The sequence below is a fragment of the Cricetulus griseus genome, chromosome 2, assembly GCF_003668045.3.
Source record: "Cricetulus griseus strain 17A/GY chromosome 2, alternate assembly CriGri-PICRH-1.0, whole genome shotgun sequence".
NCBI lineage: Eukaryota > Metazoa > Chordata > Mammalia > Rodentia > Cricetidae > Cricetulus > Cricetulus griseus.
In genome coordinates this window covers 201,176,818-201,197,371 of record NC_048595.1, presented here as the reverse complement: position 1 = coordinate 201,197,371, position 20,554 = coordinate 201,176,818, and the positions used below count along the sequence as shown (strand labels likewise).

At 46.4% G+C, this 20,554-nt stretch overlaps 1 long non-coding RNA gene across 1 annotated transcript; it reads left to right on the top strand.

Moving 5' to 3' along the window:
* The first annotated feature begins 353 nt into the window (after window positions 1–353).
* Window positions 354–3,432, top strand: LOC103162544. Its single transcript, XR_003482266.2, has 3 exons — window positions 354–454; window positions 2,716–2,755; window positions 2,873–3,432. It is a non-coding gene; the product is annotated as an uncharacterized LOC103162544 (long non-coding RNA).
* The last annotated feature ends 17,122 nt before the right edge of the window (window positions 3,433–20,554 follow it).

Below are 20,554 nucleotides of genomic sequence, written 5' to 3'. Positions count from 1 at the left end.
CACACCACTTGCCTCTGCAGCATGGAGGAGGAAATTTGGCTTTGACTTGCAATTCACTGAAGAAAGGGAAACTTGACTTGGGGTTCCTGTTAGAACATCTAGTTGTCACCTGTTGAAGCTGTTGCTGGTCCCCTAAATGCCCTTCAGCCAGAGACCACAGGACACTGAAGAATACTATTCCAGAAGATGGGAAATATGTGAAACCCCACAGGAATGAGACAGGGCCAAACCACAGGTCCAGCAAGCACCCTTTGAGCCCCTGCTGTGGGCTCAAAGCCAGAGGGTTCCTAAAATACAGCAATTTCATTTGAGAAAAAAAAAAACACACTTGCTGTGAATACTGACTAATTTTTTTCTGATCTTACTAGGTACCCACTGTTCTAAAAGACAACAAACAAGATGGTGAGATTCTTGCCTTCAAGCGACTTGTCTTTCAATGATTTTTCTACACACCGTATGTCCCCTACTTTATTTTATCATTTTTCTCCATTTTAAAGGCACAATTTATATACAGTCACCATTCTAGTTTATAGTCTCATGAGTGTTGACAAATGCAGCTGTGTAGCCACCATCATAACGTCCATCGCCTGTACAGTCTTCCTCTGCTTTGGAATTCATCTAACCACTGACTGCCACTGCTCCCTTTCTCTTCTTGTAGCTGCTCCTTCTGTCTGAATGCAGTCTTACAGTGGATAGCCTTTTTAACACAGTGTGTGTGTGTGTGTGTGTGTGTGTGTGTGTGTGTGTGTGAGAGAGAGAGAGAGAGACAGAGAGAGAGAGAGAAGAGAGAGAGAGAGAGAGAGAGAGAGAGAGAGAGAGGCAGAGACAGACAGAGACAGAGAATGTGGTCATTGTGTGCCTGTAGAGATCAGAGGACAATTCTTTCTTTCGGGAGCCAGTTTGCCCCTTCCACAGTGGGTTCCAGGTCGTCAGGCTTGTGTGGCAAGTGATCTTGCCCTCCAGGCCTCCATGGCCCCAGTGCAAAGCCTTCTGTCTAGTTGTTTTGGTTTTTCTGTGCTGAGGGTCGAATCCTGGCCCTGGGACCTGCTAGAGGCAATTGTTCTGTGTGCCCTCCCCCCACCCCCAGCCTTTTGTTCCCAACACTCTAACTTGTCACAGTGCTTTATGCTTAATGTGCATATCATTGGTTCATTTTTCCCCTTTAACTTTTTATTATGAACATTTCCCAATATATAGTTAAGAGACTAATACATGACCCTGTATGCCTACCACCTAGATTCAGTAATTGATGGCATTTTGTCATATTTTTAAATGACATCTCTTTATATAGATGTACATTTATTTAACCATTTGAAAGTAACTTATAAGGGCTGGAGAGGTGGCTGCATGTCGAAGAGAGCTTGCTGCTATTGCAGAGGACCCGGGTTCAGTTCCCAGCACCCACATCAGAAAGCTGACGACTGCCCCAGTCTCAGAGAATTGACACCCTCTTCTGGCTTCCTAGGGCACCTGCAGGTACACATGCACACACACATACACATAAATAAAAGAAAATATAAATCTTTGAAAGTCTTGTTGTTTTACTCACCTGGTGAGGTTTTCTTTTCCTTCCTTCCTTCCTTCCTTCCTTCCTTCCTTCCTTCCTTCCTTCCTTCTTTTGCTTTTTTGTTTTTCCAGATAGGGCTTCTCTAGCCCAGGCTGTCCTGAAACTCCTCACTGTGTGGTCCAGGCTGGCTTGGAACTCAGAGGTCCACCTGCCCCTGCCTCCTGAGTGCTGGGATTAAAGGTACCACCACTGCCTGGCTGTTTCATTTTTAAATCTTGAAACTCTAAGCTTTCTGATGTGGGTGCCAGGAACTGAACCCAGGCCCTCTGCAAAAGCAGCAAGCACTCTTAACCACTGAGCCATCTCTCCCCTTATAAATTACTTTCAGATGCTTCAGTAAATGTATTTGTACGTGATTTTGAAATAATTCTCAGTGGAAGTCAGTGGAAGTTGCAAACCCAGCAGGCTCCTAACCTTCCCCCAGCTTCCCCCAATAGTGATATAGTATATAGCTATAATATAATAATAAACCAGAAAATTAACATTAGTACATTATTTCTAATGGGCCTAATTTAGCTTTCACCTATGTTCATTTGTGATTTGTGTGTGTGTGTGTGTGTGTGTGTGTGTGTGTGTACACATCATGTGCGTGTGCGTGTGCAGGTGCTCACAGAGGACCGAAGAGGGCACTTGGATCCCAGGAAGCTGGAGTTACAGGCAGTTGTGAGCTGCCCATTGTGGGTACTGGGACTTGAACTAGGGTCCTCCGTAGGAGCTTCAAGCACCCTTAACTTCCAAACCATCTCTCCAGCACCCTTGCCTTTGTGTATAGGTTTTGTGTGAATGTGAATTTCATATCACTCGAGGAAATAAGTAGGCATAAGATTGGTGTGTTACATGGGGAGTAGATATTTGTCTTTGTGAGAAGTGGCTACACTCTTGCAAACTATACTGTTTGCATCCCTACCAGCAGTGTATAAATTACAGTTACTCTCGGTAGGGCATTTCATGTTTGTTTTGTTATTGATACAGGGTCTTCCTGCGTAGCTCAGACTGGCCTGAAACTCATATATAGCCCAAGCAAATCCAAAACTGCAGATTCTCCTGCCTTGGTGTACTGCATGCTGAGGTTACAATCATCTATCACCACATCTGGTTTAATAATAATTACTGGACTTTTCCTTTTTTTTTTCCCCTCTCTCCTTTAGGAGCTTGGTTTCCTAACAAGGATCTCCAGTGTTTAAGATGGTACGTGACACACAAAAAGCATCAGTACTTGTGTGGTGAATACACGTGTCTAGGAAACCTCTTGTGACCCTCCTCTCATCTTGTGCCTCTTATTTTTCCCTGCTGTCGCTGTGGTAGAGCTCCTTGGCCTGGCAGCCCCATAGGGCTTGTGTCCTTTCTCACGCCCCCTCTGGATTCCTGCCATGAAGCCTGGAAGACCGGCCATGACACTGGAAGCTCTTGAAACACAATAGTTCTTCTGATGCTTACTGGACAGTGGGAGGTAGGCTCTATACTGCTCTGGGTTGTGTTCCCAATGGAGCGAGACAGTTGTCCCACGGTGACTGGGACATGTCACTCTCTGACTCTAACCACTTTATCTGAAAGCCATCAAGCAGCTCCCTTTCCTTGATTTCTCTGCCTGCAAGAAAGTGGCAGAGATAGAGGGCCCAGGTTAGACTAGAACCTACAGACCAGTGGAGGAAAGCAATAATAATTCAAAGACGTGAAATTTAAATAATTATAGGTGAAGTGGTACTTCAAAAAATAACATTTTTAATTTATTCTCTAAAAAATGTATACATGTATACAATGTATTTTGATCATATCTATCCCTTGTTTCCCACCTCCTCCTCATAGGCCTTCTCAGGAGTTTACTTTTTTGTTTTATTTTGTTGTTGCTGCTGTTGTTTTTTTGAGTCAAGAGTCTTACTGTGTAGTCCTAGCTGGCCTAGAACTTATTTTACGAACCACTTGGTCTCGAACTCACAGAGATTCACCTGCCTCTGCCTCCCAAGTGCCGCGATTAAAGGTGTGAGCCACCAGCCTCACCAGGTACTGACTTTTTTTTTGTTTGTTTGTTTTTTGTTTTTCGAGACAGGGTTTCTCCATGTAGCTTTGGAGCCTATCGTGGCACTCACTCTGGAGACCAGGCTGGCCTCGAACTCACAGAGATCCGCCTGCCTCTGCCTCTGCCTCCCGAGTGCTGGGATTAAAGGCGTGCGCCACCACCGCCCAGCTGGTACTGACTTTTTAACAAATAGTTGTTGAATCATTGACTCTGGTCCCACAAGATAGTTCGGTGGATAGAGAGCTGCTGTACAAACCTGAAGGCCTGAGTTTGATCCCCAAAACTCATGTGATGGGGGAAAGTGAGAAATGATGCCACAGAGTTGCCCTCTGACTTCCACAGGACTTTGGCAAGAGTTCCTACACACTCACACATGCAAGGGCACATCACATACCACATACACACACATCATACGCATAGAAGACATCAAACACATACACCACACAGTAACAAATACAATTTTAAAGGAATTATTGAATATTCATATGGAAAACATTGTAATTCAATCCTGACTTCACACAATGCTTAAAATGGACTCAACAGATTGTTGTTTTGTTTTTTGGGGATTTTTTTTTTTTTGAAGGAGTGCTGTGGGCCCTAGCTTAGTAGCTGCTGCATAGCAGGTATGAGGCCTTGTGTTTGATCCTTAGCAGAGAGAGGTCACACACTAGAAACAACTTTGCACTACCTATTTGCATATATTTATGTGAGTGTGGACCAGTGCCTGTACAAGTGTGAATGTGTACAGAGGCCAAAAGAAGATGCTCTGCCTTATTCCTTTGAGACAGGATTTCTCATTTTTTAAAAATTTTCACTTATTCTTATTTTTGAGACATGGTCTCACTATGTAGCTCAAGACTGGCCTTGAACTAACAGAGATCCTCTGAGGCAGCTTGAATCTCCTGTGGTTTGTTGTTTGTTTTGTTTTTTCTGTTTTTGGCTAGTCAGGCAGCCAGCAAGCCCCAATAATCCTCTGGCCTCTGCCCCCTGCAATGCTGGAATTAAAGGCACGTGAAGGACCACACAGTTTTTTTTAATTAATTTTTTAATTTAAATTAAAAACAATCTTATTTTACATACCAATCCCAGTTCCCTCTCTCTCCCGTCCTCCCATTTCCCCACCATCTCCCCATCCCATCCCCCCATCCACTCCTCAGAGAGGGTGAAGCTTCCCATAGGGGATCCCTCCCCGCTGTATCTAGGCTGAGAGAGTATCCTTCCATAGGGAATGGGCTCCAAATAGCCAGTTCATGCATTAGAGATAAATACTGGTTCCAATGCCAGAGGCCCCATAAACTGCCCAAGCCCCCCAACTGACACCCACACTCAGGGGTCTAGTTCAGTTTTATGCAGGTTCCCCAGCTGTCTGTCTTGGGTCTGTGAGCTCCTACTTGCTCAGGTCAGCTGTTTCTGTGGGTTTCCCCAGCATGATCTTGACCCCTTTGCTCAGCACTCCTCCCTCTCTACAACTGGATTCCAGGAGTTCAACTCAGTGCTTAGCTATGAGTCTCTTCTTCTGCTTCTATCAGCTACTGGATGAAGGCTCTAGGATGGCATATAAGGTAGTCATCAATCTCATTATAGTGGAAGGGCATTTAAGATAGCCTCTCCACTATTGCTTAGATTCTTAGTTGGGGTCATCTTTGAGGATTCCTGGAGATTTCCCTGATGCCAGGTTTCTCCTTAAGCCCATAATGGCTCCCTCTATTAAGGTATCTCTTTCCTTGCTCTCCTTCTCTGTCCTTCCCCCAACTCAATTTTCCTGATCTCTCGTGTTATCCCCCCATTCCCCTTCTCCCCTCCTCTCCCATCTTCCCTCTCCCCTCCCCCCATGCTCCCAATTTACTCAGGAGATCTTGACCCTTTCCCCTTCTCTGGGTGTCCATGTATATCTCTCTGAGGGTCCTTCTTGTTTCCTAGCTTCTCTGGGGTTGTGGATTGTAGGCTGGTAATCCTTTGCTCTATGTCTAAAATCCACATATGAGTGAGTACATACCATGTTTGTCTTTCTGTGACTGGGTTACCACTCGGGATGGTTTCTTCTAGTTCCATTCATTTGCCTGTGAATTTCAAGATGGACCAGACAGTTTTTATATGGGTGCTGGGATGAGAACTCAGGCCTCATGTTTATTCAGTGAGCACACTTAACCACTGAGTCATCTCTTCAGCCCTAAATATATATTTTCCACAAAAGATTTTTATTTAGTAAGAAGCCTTACAACTCAGAGTACTAAAACAGCCAAATTAAAATATGAACGAAAGAGTTTAGTAAGTGCCTCAAACTATATCTAATAAATACACACAAAGTTTCTCAACATCCTTGGCCATTAGAGATTTGTACATTAAAATCCCAATGAGTTAACGATGTTACACCATGCATCAATTAGAATGAGTAAGCTTTTGTTGTTGTTTGTTTTGTTTTGTTTTGTTTTTCGAGACAGGGTTTCTCTGTGGCTTTGGAGCCTGTCCTGGAACTAGATCTGTAGACCAGGCTGGCCTCAAACTCACAGAGATCTGCCTGCCTCTGCTTCCCTAGTGCTGGGATTAAAGGCACATACCACCACACACGGCTGTAACTCCAGCTCCAGGGACTCCAGATGCCTCCAGCCTCTGAGGGCACCTGTACCCATGCACACATACCCATGCATAGCTACATATACATACACATAGTTAAACATAAATATTAAAGTTTTAAAGAAAGCTAACATGTTGCTAACTAGAGTGTGAACTAGAACGATTACTTTGGGAAAAAAAAGTCAGAATTCCTTATAAAACTGACCATACTCTTACCATAAGCCCAGTAGCTATTCACTAAAAGAAAGACAGAAAATAGCCAATCAGACAAAGACAGAGACTGTCAGAGCAGCTTTGCCCATAACATCCAAAACTGGAAATGGCCCAAGTATCCTTCAATGGCTGAATAAATTACAGTAGATTCCTACAATGGCTTATCATTCAGTAATAAAAAGAAACAGCAGACTGAGGAATGCTACACCATGAACGTGCTGGTTAGTTTTTGTTAAATTGACACAAACTAGAGTTATCTGTGAAGAGGGAACCTCAGTTGAGTAATTGCCCTATCAGATTGGCTTGTAGGCATGTCTGTAGTGTGTTTTTCTCTCAATGTGGGAGCCCACTGTGGGTGGTGTCACCCCTAGGTAGATGGTCTTGAGCTGTATAAAAAGCAAGCTGAGCAAGCCATGAGGTGCAAGCCAGTAAGCAGCGCCCCACCATGGCCTCTGCTTCAGTTTCTGTCTCCAGGATCCTCTTGAGTTCCTGCCCTGACTTCCCTTAAAGATGGACTGTGACATGGAAATGTAAGCCAAATAAACTCTTCCTCCCCAAGTTGGTCAGTGTTTTATTACAGAAACAGAAAGCAAGCAATACAATGATTGACCCTCAAAAATGCACTAGCTCAAAGAAACCAGACAAAAGAGTGCATGATATGTGAGTATGTTCCAATCAGAGTTCTAAAAACAAGCCAAACCAGGGAAGGGTGACAGAAAACAGAGCCCAGGCTACAGGAGACCCAATCTTAGCAAATGAAACAATAATAATAATACTGAATGAATGAATGAATGAATGAATGAATGAACAGCAGTGCTGTGTAATAAGTCCTAGTAGGAAGGAAATGTATTGCAAGAGAGAGTGATAAAGGGCCATTTTGATTGGCTGGCAGGGAAGAATTCTCAAAGGGGTGGCGTCTGAGCAATGGGTGTCTACAGGGAGCCACCCACGAGAAAACAAGGAAGAGGGCATTCCTGGAATAGAGCATTAAGGAACAAAGGCCTGGGATCAGGAAGAGTTTGTTGAGTCTGGGCAGAGTCTGAGGCCCTGGTGACTGGCCAGGTCAGGATGGGGAGAGAGGATGGAGAAGGAGCAGAAACCAGATCCTGCAGGGACTTCGCAGCCCTGATAAAGACTTAAGAATCTGAATCCGTAAATTCACAGTCTAGTGAGCAGAAACACTTGGGCACATAGAAGAGTCATGCATGACAACAGAGAGTAGCCAGTGCTACCTGGGGGATATCTGGGAAATCTGAGAACAGGAGGGTGGCAGAGGGGATGGGCCAATCCAGGGGTGAGTACTGTGTCTGAGATGCCTACAGGCATGAGGCCACCTGGGACATTCACAGACTTCCCATGTTGTATTATTGAAGTGCTCCCTGTTCGAGATGGGAGGCTCTGAACTTCTCTCAGCCTAGATCCTGCAGGGCATGGAACCCCCCTGAAGAACTCTGAATCTGGGAATATCAGAGTGATGTTATACTTCAAGCAAGATCTCCAGCCTAGGCAGGCAGAGAGCAGGAGCCAGAGTATAACATGAGGTAATGGAGAAGGAGTGGGGGCAGCTCCTAGAGAAGTGACAACCCTGCCAGTCGTCAGTGTGTCCTTCTAGGCTGAGGAAAAGAGCTGCAGAGTTTGAGGAGCCAGGGGATGTAACTGCCAACTTTGGTGTACATCTGCTCCCAAGGAAGACTCATCACAAGGGGAAATCCTCGAAAACCCCAAAAACAAACAAACAAGCAAAAACACAAGGGAAATCCATAGGCTCCAAACTCTTGATTTAGAAGATTTGGGTCTAGTATGAAACCCAAGAATCGGCATACATAAAAACATGCAGGAATTTGATAGGCTATGGGAATATTCTAAACTTTTGCGGATATGAGGGAATTTGTTAAAATCCACTTAACTGCCCACCTTAAAAGGGGTGCAACTCACATAAGCTCCACCTCAGGGAGAAGAAAGGGAACCAACAGGTGTGGTGGCTCGAGCTCTGATACAGGTGGACTCCATACCTTGTGACTGCCAATTTGGCCTCCCCGGGCTTCTGGAATGGGAGACAGAATGGGTGAACTCTCATCTGGATTGAGGATGAAGTGGTCCAGAGAGCCAGGAAAAAGCAGCATCTCCCATAAGGCTCTGGATGTAATGTGGACAAAGGCAGAGCTCCTGTCTCCACTCTGCAGCTGAAGGATTGTAGTTGACTGATCCTGTCCATCTGCACCACATGGCTCTGATCATCTTTCTGGGATTTGATCCCCAGTGCTGCCTAAAATGGGGGGTTCCTGCAATAATAGCACTCAGGAGGTAGAGGCAGAAGAGTCAGAAGTTCAAAGTCATTCTTGGCTACTTGGAAGTTTAGATCAGCCTGGATACATGAAAGCCTGTTTCAAAAACAAAGATTCACAGCAATTAAGTGGCACAACCTTTTAACTCGTAAGGTGTGAATGGGATGAGCAGAAGGTTCCTGGGGTAGGGATGGGGATGACAGTGAACTGGAGACCAAGTACTTGTGAGGGGAGCTGTTTGGACCACACTTTTGCCCCACTGAGCCTCCACACAGTGGTTAAACCTGAACCTTCTAGGTTTTGTCATTCCCAGTTAAAAGATGAGGAAATTGAAGCTCAAAAAGATTCAGTTAATGGTCCTGGGTCCCAAAGTAAGGATGTAGGAGACCAGCCCTATGTGGCACTGTGCTACCTTCCCCCGAATAAAAGAAGTCTCAGGGCAATGGTGGTAGGTAGGTGGATGTGGGTATAAGCAATGTCCCTGCCCCCTGGAAGGTATCCAAGTCCTCCTTGTGTGCGAATTGAGTGGCTTCCTGCGAGAATGATCTCAGCCCCAGAGGAGTAGGAATTTGGAGCCTTGTGGTGCTAACAGAAGTAGAAGGTCCCAGCCAGCAGCACTTGCCTGGATCTTCTAAGAATTTCACAGCAGTGCCACATGTCGCGTTATCCAAGCAACAGAAGGAGGCGGTGGAGGCAGCGGCAGCAGCAGCAACAGCAAATCTGTCCCCCTTGCTCCACAGGGCTGTTTTGCTCTGATGAAACACACATGGCAGATGGTTGTAAAGTTACTATCTTGAGAGCTGATAGAAATGAAATTTCTTTTTCCTGTGCCAGATCTCATTTCCTTCTGTAACAATTATTGTAGTAAACAGAGGTTTTCTGGTCTTGTTAAGATCCAAGGATGGGGATTCCTTTACACTTTTTAAGGATGAATATTTTCTTACAGAGTTCTAATCTGTTGATAGAGGGCCATTTTTGTTTGTTTGTTTTGTTTATTTGAGACAGTGTTTGTAGCCCAGGCTGACCTGGAACTATGTAGCCTAAGCTGGCCTTGAATGCTTGGTGGGTAGTTCTCCTGTCTCAGCTTCTATAAAGATGTGATTACAGGCACAGGCCAGCACACTTGGCTTTATGCAAACATATATGTGCACCTGTGTATATGTGTGTCCATTATGTGCTTGTAGGGTCCCTCAGAGATCAGAAGAGGGCATCAGATTCCCTGGAACTAGAGTTACAGGCAACTGTGAGTTGCTCTGTGGGTGCTGTTGAGTATGTGTCTTCTTCAAGAGCCGCCAGTATCCTTAAACCCTGAGCCATTCTCCAGCCTGGGCTGTTGTTTTTTGTTGTCGTTGTTTTGTTTTGTTGAGGATCTCCTCATAAAGCCAAAGCTGGCCTTAAACTCCATAAAGCTCCATATATAGCCAAGGCAGACCTTGAACTCTTGATCCTTCTTCTTTAGCCTCCCAGCATGCTGTGGGATTACAGGTGTTCACCATCATGTCCAGCTGGTGCTATTCTACAGGTGGTGGAAGCTATTCTGTGCCTTTCTTCTCCTTTTCTCTCCAAAGGCCAGGAAAGGAAGAGGTGCTGCCACCACCAGAGACCAATTCCAGCTATCGACCACCCTGGATAAGATTTCCATATGCTTCCCTGCTAACATCTCTCAAAAAATGGGCCTACAAGAACAAAAACTTTGCTGAGTGTAGGAGGCCCCAGCAGAAACGACATGGAAGGACCAAGAAGTGGGTAGATTGTGACTTGCATGAGGAGAATTATTTTGAACCAAGTCTTGAGTGCTGACAGCATAATGATCATTATTAGGGCCTCAGATATAACATGAAGCCCGCCCTAAAGTTAAATTTTCCCTTTCAGATAAGTGTGGCCTGTCAGCCCTGTGTAAGACGGTTCTATGCCCACCTCCTCCACGACACAGGGTTGGAATGTTCCGGCTATCTCCTCCCTGTTACCTTTGCTTCTTGGGTAAATAAAGACTCTGCTTTCTTACCTTAGTCCTTAAAAAAAAAAATCAACCTAAGAGATGTTATAAGCATCACAGAGTTGCAGGCTTCTTCTCATATTTAGCTTCAGGCTTGCAGTCTGGAATCCTACCTCCCAGGGACCCAGTGGGCACAGTGTGACATCAAACAGAGGAACAGATCTGTAGCCAGATTATGCTCAGCAGATTTTGTTTGACTATCACAGTATTTTGAAACTTGGTTTTGTTTTGTTTTTTCATTGAAATACTATTTGCTGGGTTTTGTTTTAAAAAAAATAAGAAAATGGGAGCTGGTGAGATAGCTCAGTGTGTAAAGAAAGCATGGAGACATGAGTTGGTGTCCCCATGTAAAGATGGGCAGAGTAGCACACACCTGTAATTCCAGCACTCCTACAGTGAGATAGGAAGCAGAGACCGAAACTCGTGGGCCAGCTAGCCTGATGTGCATGGGTGAACATGAACATCTCTGTCTCAAACAAGGTGGAAGAGGAGGAACAACAGGGGAGGTTTGCCTCTCACCTCCACATGGCAAATGCACATACACACACACACACACACACACACACACACACACACACACACAGAGAGAGAGAGAGAGAGAGAGAGAGAGAGAGAGAGAGACAGACAGACAGACAGAGACAGAGAGACAGAGAGAGAGAGAGAGATTACAAAACTCTAAGTTAGACATGGTAGCACTTGAGAGACAGAGATGGGCACAGAAAGATCTCGTAAGTTCGAGACCACCCTGTTCTATATAATGAATTCCAAGCCAGCCAGGGCTGACTAGTAAGACCTTATCTCAAAAAGACCATAACAGATCAGAGAGCCTGGCCATGCTCTCTGCCTTGTTCCCCATGACAAATTGCTGCTTCTTGAATAGAGTAGTTGCTTCCTTTGCATAAAGTTTGTTCTCTGGTTCACTATAGTCCTTACCACTCCCAGTCATCTCCCATCCACGGGCTAGAAGTAAGTTAAAGCTAAAGGCAGATATGGACCTATGGATTTCAGCTTCAGCCCTGCCGCTTAATCTCCATGTTCCCCTGAACAGATATTTGCCCCTTTGTCTTTTGAGTCAGGGTTACATATATCCCAGGCTGGTTTCAAATTCAGTGTATATTGGAGGCTGGCCTTGAATGCCTGATCTTCCCCAGTGCTGAGATTACATTTTAGCCACTGTACCTGGCTAAAATATTCCCTTGTTGTTACATCTCCAGAACCTGATAAAAACCCTGACACATGGTAGTTACTCAGCAAATGTGTTAGATATGTAGGTCTAATGTCTCCCTGGCTTAACTCATCTTGTGTCACAAACTAAATTATCCTCTGCGTATTTTCTAAGAAGAAATGCAAAAGCGCTGATGGGTTTATTATTTCCAAATTATATGTGCTGTTTTTCCTTTTTTGGCTTCTTTAAAATTTTAAAAAGCGGGAGGATGTTTTGGAGTTGTCGGTCCTTTCTTTGTCATAGTCAGCTGAGACCCAGCCTAGGAGAGCAATGTGCTCTGATGCAGGGCTGGCTTCCTAAAGTCACTCTCAGGATGCCAAGCCATGCCTCAGAGAGGAACAGTTAGAAATGCACGCATTTATGTGCTGCCCCTTGAGAGCCACAGCCGCTGGACAAACACACTTAGGGCATTAAGTGCTCCTTGACGCACCTTCCTCAGAGGCCAGGCTATCAGAGAAGTCTATATCCATAAAACCAAAGGCCAGTCCATTGCTCTCAGTGACTGGACTCTGAGTGCTGGAGTTGCCTCCTCTTTAGATGTTCCTTTGCTGGAACACCAGAGACGGTAAGTGGTTCTCAAGGGAATTCAAGCCTACTAGGATATTCTATGACATCAGCCTTCTGGAACTTTCAATAGACTTATGCTCTTAGTGCTGGTGGCCCGTAGGTGTCAGCTCCTACTTTTGGTCACTAACCTTCTGCTTTTCCTTGAGAAGCCATTCTTCCCTTCTGTGGAATTTAAAGAGAACAAGTTTACTTCTAGTTGCGTGTGTTCACTAGAGGCAAACACAGGACTGGCCAGATCTTCACTCTCTTGCCTACAACCATACATTCAGAAGAAAGCCAGTTCTACATGTCATTCGGACCCAAGATTTCATCCTGGAGCTTTCCCCAGTGCTGTTGACATCCTTCAGGGCACTGACCCTTTCTTTCAGTGGGAAACACATCCCCAGACAGTGAGGGACTTATGTCTGAATAGTCCTGAATGAAGACACGTGGGGGAAACATCGAGAACCAGAGAGGAGATGCCTGTTGTGGGGATCTCCTGTTCACCTGGATCCAGGTACACCTGGTGTTGAGATGAACTCTTGGACTTTTGGTTTCAGGAACTCACATATTATCACTTCCTCTTAAAGGGCTTTGACTAGTGCTTGCAGCAAAGACCATTCTGACTAACAAATCTGAATTCAAAAAATGTAGATAGGAAAAAGGCACAGAGCCAAGACCCATTGCTCAGATGGAAACCATGGTCAGAGGCTGAGAATGGCTTTGAGTCTCTCTCCTTCACATGCACTTTAAATGCCAGGAGAGCGCTGGACTAGGAAAAAGTTTTGTTTGGTTTTGGTTTTGGAGACAGGTCACTGGCTATGTAGCCCAGGCTAGGCTAGCCTCAACTCTGTAGCTGAGGCTGACCTTAAATTTCTGATGCTTTTGCACCTGCCTCCCAATGCTGGGTTTGCAGGTGTGTTACTAGCCTAGAAGTGATTCCCCCCCCCTTCCCATTTCTTTAATCCCACTTCATGGAAGGAGATGCTGGCCATTCTTCCCTGGGTTTCATGCATGTCTGGTTACATTCACATCTGTCTTTTGTCTGCCTTGGGGAAGGGAGTGGTATTGAGATGAGCTGGGTCTTGGTGGATTTCTTAAGAACCTTAAAATTTGCTGTGCTTGATTGAAGAGAGTTTTCTAGCATTTGCGGTTGGCTATGTAAACTCCAAAAAGATGTTCTATTTGTGCGCCTACTGACATTCATTAATAGGATTACTGAGGATACCGTGTGCCAGGCTCCATCTCCCACACAGGGACCAGTGCAGGGGGTGGGGGGCAGGCTTTCTTTCTGGGAGTGGTAGCTTCTAGCTCCTGGCCAGCTCCTAATCCTTTGAAGCTGCACCTTTGCCACAGCTCTACCGACCCAACCTGAATTCTGCTCCCAAATCTTTTATCACCAAACAATGTATTCCATTCCTGTTTCCCCATTGAAGGAACTTGAGTGGTTCCAGATACCTTCTGCTTAGCTTTCAGTAATAAAACAGTTTAAAGCACTTATTATATGTTAGGCCCAGGCTTTGATTCCATAGGTTTCTCAGTCCTCAGAGATGCTGTAAAACAATTAAGTCTTATCTCCATTGTTAACAGTTAGGGAACTATTTGCACAGCAGTTAAGTCACTTGTTTTAGGTCACAAGGCCAGTAAATCACAGGGTCCCACTGCAATCCTGTTGGTCCAGATCCACACACCCATGTGCTTACCTGAAGAAGAATCCATTATCTCAAAAACTCCCCACTCCTAGCTGGGCGTTGGTGGCACACGCCCTTAATCCCAGCACTCGGGAGGCAGAGGCAGGCGGATCACTGTGAGTTTGAGACCAGCCTGGTCTACAAGAGCTAGTTCCAGGACAGCCATCAAAGCCACAGAGAAACCCTGTCTCGAAAAACCAAAAAACCCAAACCAAAAACAAAAAACTCCCCGCTCCTGTGGCTCTTCTCCAGAGCTTCCTGGTTCTCAGTCTGCTTAGGCTGGTTTTATGGGTGTTTACTATGCTTTTGTCATCTTTGCTTATATGTTGAGTCATTTATCCATGCCTTCATTCTCTCAACAAAGCACTCATCTGGCTGATCTTACACCATTACCTGGTAATCCCTGGTTACCTTTGCTCATTCCTCCATCTGTTCACGCACTGAGCTGCTCGCTGATGCAAATGCACTGTGACCCAGACTGCTACCTTTACCAGCTTTTGCCAATGTTTCAAAGGCGTGATGTAGACCCTCCCTTTCTTAGAATATACTGTAGCCAGTGGAACTGGCATGATGCTCATTCCATGGACAACGAGGGCGCAAGGGATATGGCAGGTTACAGTTCAGTTTCACCGTGGCCTGGCAGACTCCCATGCTGTCTGGTCTTTCTGCAGGAGTTGGATATCTGGAAGACCCAGCCAGGAAATGAACTCTCTCCCCTCTCCTCGGGAGACGGGGGGGGGGGGTCTATGTATTTCCCTCCAGTTTGGAACTTGCTATGTAGCTGAAGACAACCTGGGACTACAGGTATGCACCGCCACGCCCAGTTTTATGTGGTACTGGGTAATCTAACCTAGGGCTTTCTGCATGCCAGGCAAGCACCCTACCAATGTAACCATACCCCTAGTCCAAGAAACACTGTTAATTGTTTTCAGAAAATATTAACCTTGAATTTTCTATAGTCTAGGATGAACTTTGCATTCTTCTGTCTTTTTATTCTAACTGGGATGATTATAGGTTATTACTGGTTTATTTGGTGCTAGGTATCAAAAAAAAAAAAAAAAACCTGCCTGCCTAAGACATCCACAGATACACACTGAATTGAACCCTAGAACTTAGTTGCAGAGAGGGAGGAATGAAGATTGAAGGGGTCGGTACCAGGCTGGTGAAACCCACCCGAACAGCTGGCCTGAACAAGGGAGAGCACATTGACCCCAGACTGCTGTCTGGGAGGCCAGTACAGGACTGATCCAGGCCCCTGAATATGGATGTCAATGAGGAGGCCTCTGCACTCTAGGGGGCCCCTGGTAGTGGATTAGTATTTTTCCCTGGTGTAAGAAGGGATTTTGAGAGCCCATCCCACCTGAAGGGATGCACTCTTGCCCTGGACACATGGGGAAGGGCCTAGGCCTGGCCCAGGATGATGTAGTGGACTTTGGGGAGCCCCCGTTTAGGGCCTTACTCTGTCTGGGGAGTGGAGGGTGGATGGAGTGAGGGGTAGGTCAGGGGTGGGGGAGGAGGGGTGGGGATGAGGGGAGGGAGAGGAAGAGGGGATTGATATGTGAAACAAGCTTGTTCCTAATTTGAACTAATAAAAAAAATAAAAAAAAATTGCCTGCCTAGCATGCATGAGGCCCATTCTGTCAGCCAACCCACACCCATAACTCCTAAAATGACTATGAAGGCACCGAGAGCGTAGTTCAGTGAGAGTTCACCTGACTAGCCACGTAAGGAACCAAATTTGATCCCTGACACCATGAAAATTAAAAGTTATGAATCTGAGCTCTTTACTTTTTTTTTTTTTTTTCCCGAGACAGGGTTTCCCTGTGGCTTTGGAGACTGTCCTGGAACTAGCTCTTGTAGACCAGGCTGGTCTCGAACTCACAGAGATCTGCCTCTGCCTCCCAAGTGCTGGGATTAAAGGCATGTGCCACCACTGCCCGGCTAAATCTGAGCTCTTTCTTTGCCCTTGGGTCAGTCACCTAGAGTTTATGATAATTTTATGAGGAAGCATCATCGGTTTACTGATAGAAGTGAGACCAGCACAAAGCATAGATTCCCCTCACTGTACCATGCTGCCTCTACAATCATTGGTGAACACAAGTTGAAACTCACCAAAACTACTTTGGTTAGTGGACTTCCCAGAAAATATGCTTTACCACACACTGTTTCAACAAACAGAAACCCACTACCATTGTGAAGAAATCTGATGACAGTCAAGCAGCTTCTACACAAGGCGAATGCTTAGTCCTAGGACATGGTCAAATCCAAGAAGAGAGGCATGTGCTTGTGCCCACTGGCCATGTCACTACTCTTGGAAATGACAGTTGCAACCCTGAGTTTTACTCATGTGACATCACTCCTCCCATCAGCGGTGGAGGTAGGGAAGGAATGTTTTGTTTTTTTTTTTTTGATGATTCCCTCACTGTCACCCTTACTCACTCAGGAAAAGGGGAGTAGTCAAAGGCCTTGTTGAAAAGCCCCAGAAGAGCCCTCAGATATCCCAGTCTTAAGCAGATGCCAAAAGGAGCTTCTCTCTTTCAAGGCGTTACCTTTCCACCTCATCTCCACCTTGCTCACTCAGAGTAGAGACAAGGAGACATGTTAGCAAGGGCCAGACAAAAAAAAAAAAAAAAAAAGCCTGTATTAGTCAGAATAGCCTGTAAAGGAACAGAACAGAAGAAATATAAGTAGCATAAGGTCCGAAAATCTAGTAGTAGTTCAGTCCACAAGGCTGGAGGTCTCGTTGGTCCTTAGTATATTCCACAATCCCAAAGTAGGCTCTAATGCCAACGAAGGAATGAACTTGCCAGTGAGAGCAAGCAGGCAAAGAGAGCAAGCTTCCTCCTATGTTTTTATATACCCAGATTAAAGGTGTACTTTCCCACTTGAATGATTTAATTAAGAAAAAAAAGTCCCAGCTGCTTGGGGTATAGCTAGTTCCAGTTGTAGTCAAGTTGACAACCAAGAATACCATCACAAATCCCTTTTCCTTAATTCCAGCCTTCAGGAGGCAGAGGCAGGAGTTGAGGCCAGCTGTCTATAGAATGAGTTCCAGGACAGCTACACAGAGAAACCCTGTCTCGATAAACCAAAAATCAAACCAAACAAAACCTAAAACCCAAAAGTCTTTTTCTTTTCTTTTTCTTTTTTCTTTTTCTTTTTTTTTTTTTTTTTTTTTTTTTTTTTTTTTTTTTTGAGACAGGGTCTTGGTGTGTAACCTTGAACTTGAGATTTTCCTTCCTTTTCTGGGGGGTTGTGATTACAGGCATGTGCCACCATTCCAGATGCACCTGGACTGGTGAATTGCTGAATACTGTGAGGGTGTAGTTATGGATGTACCCATACCAGCTCTTCCCTCTGCTTCGCAGTTGTGTAAAGGGCGCCAACCCACAAGATACTGCAGAGATAGCTGTGGGGGTGTGCTGGGAGGCCTTTTAGTCCTTGGAGGCTAGTGAACAATGCTGCTCTCCCTTGTCAGCCTAGCACCTGGCCCTGAAGACATGTCAACAGCAGCAGGTGCCGTGTGTGGTCACCTCCCCCACCCCACCCCACCCCATTCCTTCCTTCCAGGCCTCACTCTTTTGGCCTCTCAGACTTCCTTCTTTTGATGCTCTTAGCATGTCTTTACCTTGTCTTTCCTTTCTGAAATCCCTTTCCAAAACCACTGCCCACTACTGCTTTCTCCTGACCCCCGCCTCCATCCCAGGATCCCTCAAACCTCATTCTGGCCCATCTCTCTCCCCTCATCCCAGCTCTGTCTTGTTTCTAGGTGGAGGCCTCCTTAGTTCTGCCAGATATCCCAGGCCTGCCTGTCTCTGCCCTGTGCCCACTATCTTGCTCTCCACTGCTCTCTGCCTGGGCTCAACTTTTTCCTTTTTTTCATCAAAACAAACAAAATAGGGTCTTTCTGTAGCCCAGGCTGACCTTGAACCTGCTGTGATCCTCTTACCGCACACCCTGGGATCTTCCAGGGTCTTGTGTTTTAAGTCTCTCTTCTCCTTTAGCTCTTTCTTACAGCCGTGATGCTTCTCTGCTTCCCACAGCTATCTTCCATTTATATGTTATTTATTTTTTTAAAAAATCAAATGTAGAAACTAGTACTAGTTGGCAGGGTTCTTGTTCAGCATGGGTTTGATCCTCAGCATCAAATAAACCAGGCACAATTGCACTCATCTGCAATCCTAACACTCAAGATGGAGTGGATAGGATCAGCCTCAGCTACACAGTGAGTTCAAAGCCAGCCTGGAAAACATGAGATCCTGTTTCAAAATAAATACGTAAGTGAAAAAATGGCACTACAATAAAACAAGTAGTTAGATGTGAGACAGCCCATACTACCCACATATATTTTTTTTTTCTTTTTTGAGAAAGGGCTTAATGTGTGATGCCGAAGTCTGGCATCAAATTTATATCTTCCAGGCTCAGCCTGAATGCTGGCAGTAAAAGGTTTGAAGTATGGCCAGGATACTATGTATTCTTGATCTTTCAATGCCATATCTCAACCAGCTTGGCCCCAAAGGGTACTCAGTAGAAGTTAGTTATAAATTAACTTCTTGGTCAAAGATCCTATTGTGTGAAAGGCTGGGAAGACATACAACCTTTGTAGAGGTTCAGGGCGTGGTAGACTAAAACTGAAATGGAAGAAGTGAAAGGCTCAGGCTGAGCCGTGGTGGCACTCGCCTTTAATCCCAGCACTTGGGAGGCAGAGGCAGGCAGATCTTTGTGAGTTCGAGGCCAGCCTGGTCTACAGATAGAGTGCCAGGACAGGTTCCAAAGCTACACAGAGAAACCCTGTCTCAAAAGACAAACGAAGAAGGAGAAGGAGGAGAAGGAGGAGGAGGAGGAGAAGGAGAAGAAGAAGTGGTGAAAGGCTCTCAAAATGAGCCCCCCCACCTCTGGGGGGATATTTTTAATTCATTTGTTTACATTTTCATAGTCTATTTGGAAAGACTGGACAGTAACAGAGGTGCAATGATAGCAGTATAGCAATCAAGATGAGGAATTTGGATCACTTTTCCCCATTTTCTTTGCAGGTTTTTGGAGTCAGTTTAGGCTTGTACATGCTGCACAAGCACTTTACCACTGAAATATGCTCCAGCCCAGAAAAATCAGTTTCCAAAATGAAAAATTAATTTTTTTCTTTCCCTCCCTCCCTCCCTCCCTCCCTCCCTCCCTCCCTCCCTTCCTTCCTTCCTTCCTTCCTTCCTTTTGCAAGTAGGGAGAGGAAGCTTGCTATAGGGTGTTCTCTGGGAGCATTGTCAGGGATTTCTTTCCCTGTAGGAACCGGGGACCTTGAGGACCATGAGGTCCTGGCTGGACGCTGGCTCTACTCTTCCTATTCTTGCAGTTAGTCTTCTTAGATTCGCAAGCGTTGGTTACACTACTGCAGCAAGTCTTTTGGGAAAGTTGCCAGAGTGCAATTTAGTCATCAGCCTCAGCCCTTGTCCTCTCAAGTGCAGCTCCAAAGTAGGCTCCTGAACCTAACTTGCAGCAGAGAAGAGGCCAGGCAGGGCAGCTTCACAGCAACCCTACATGCTGTACACCGAGCTAGATCCCAAGGCCCCAGCCCTTTCTCCCAGGCTTCAGCCTTAGCGATGTGGGGCGGGGTGCCCGCCAGTAGCTGGAGAGTAACTCTAGAGCCACCCCAGGGGACCGTAAGGTGCCAAGGGCCAGTCTGTAGACTGACTCCTCGGCTCTGCGGAGCAGCGGAGGGGCGGGGCTAGCGCTGTGACGCCGCCCTCGCTGGGCCCTGCCCCCCTCGCGCGTTGCCAGGGAGATCAGGTGACTCGGGGCTTCCAGCGCTTGCGGCCCGGGTGACGTCAGGCGCGCCGCTGCGGCTCAGTGGCTCGCGGCAGGTGCGGTGTTGTTGGCGTAGTCGGGTCCAGTCTTCTTCAGTCGAGACCGGGTCAGCACCCGGCGGTTGCGAGGAGCAGAGAGGTGAGGGTGGTGGGGTTGGAGCGGGGCGGCCACCCGGGGGCGGTGAGGCGCCGGCGGCTGCGCGGGCAGAGCTGGCGGGACCCGCGGCGGGGCGGGTTGGGGCGAACGGCTCCGGAGGAGGAGGGACCCCACGGTACCCTTGCCCGGAGCCCTGTGGCGGACTGAGGGTCTTCCGTGGTTTGCCGGGTCCGCCGGGCAAGGGAGTCCGCGGGCTGGGAGCGGAGCGCGCTCGCCCCACCCTGTCTCCCGGGATGTCTGCCGGAAGGATTTCTTTGCCTTGGGCTGCGATTTCTGCAGCTCTTGGACTCGTGCTCGGGTCGAGCTTGCTTGGGAGTGGGGGAATCGGTCGCGGGGTGAGCTGCAAAGAGGGGCACGCGGAGCCGAAGATGTGGGCGCAGGGAACCCTGGCCGCTTGCTAAGAGGGCAGGATCGGGATCCGAGTGTACACCTGTTGAGGAGGTAAAATCGGACAGGGTTCTGAGTGAGGACTGGGAAAGAGGGAA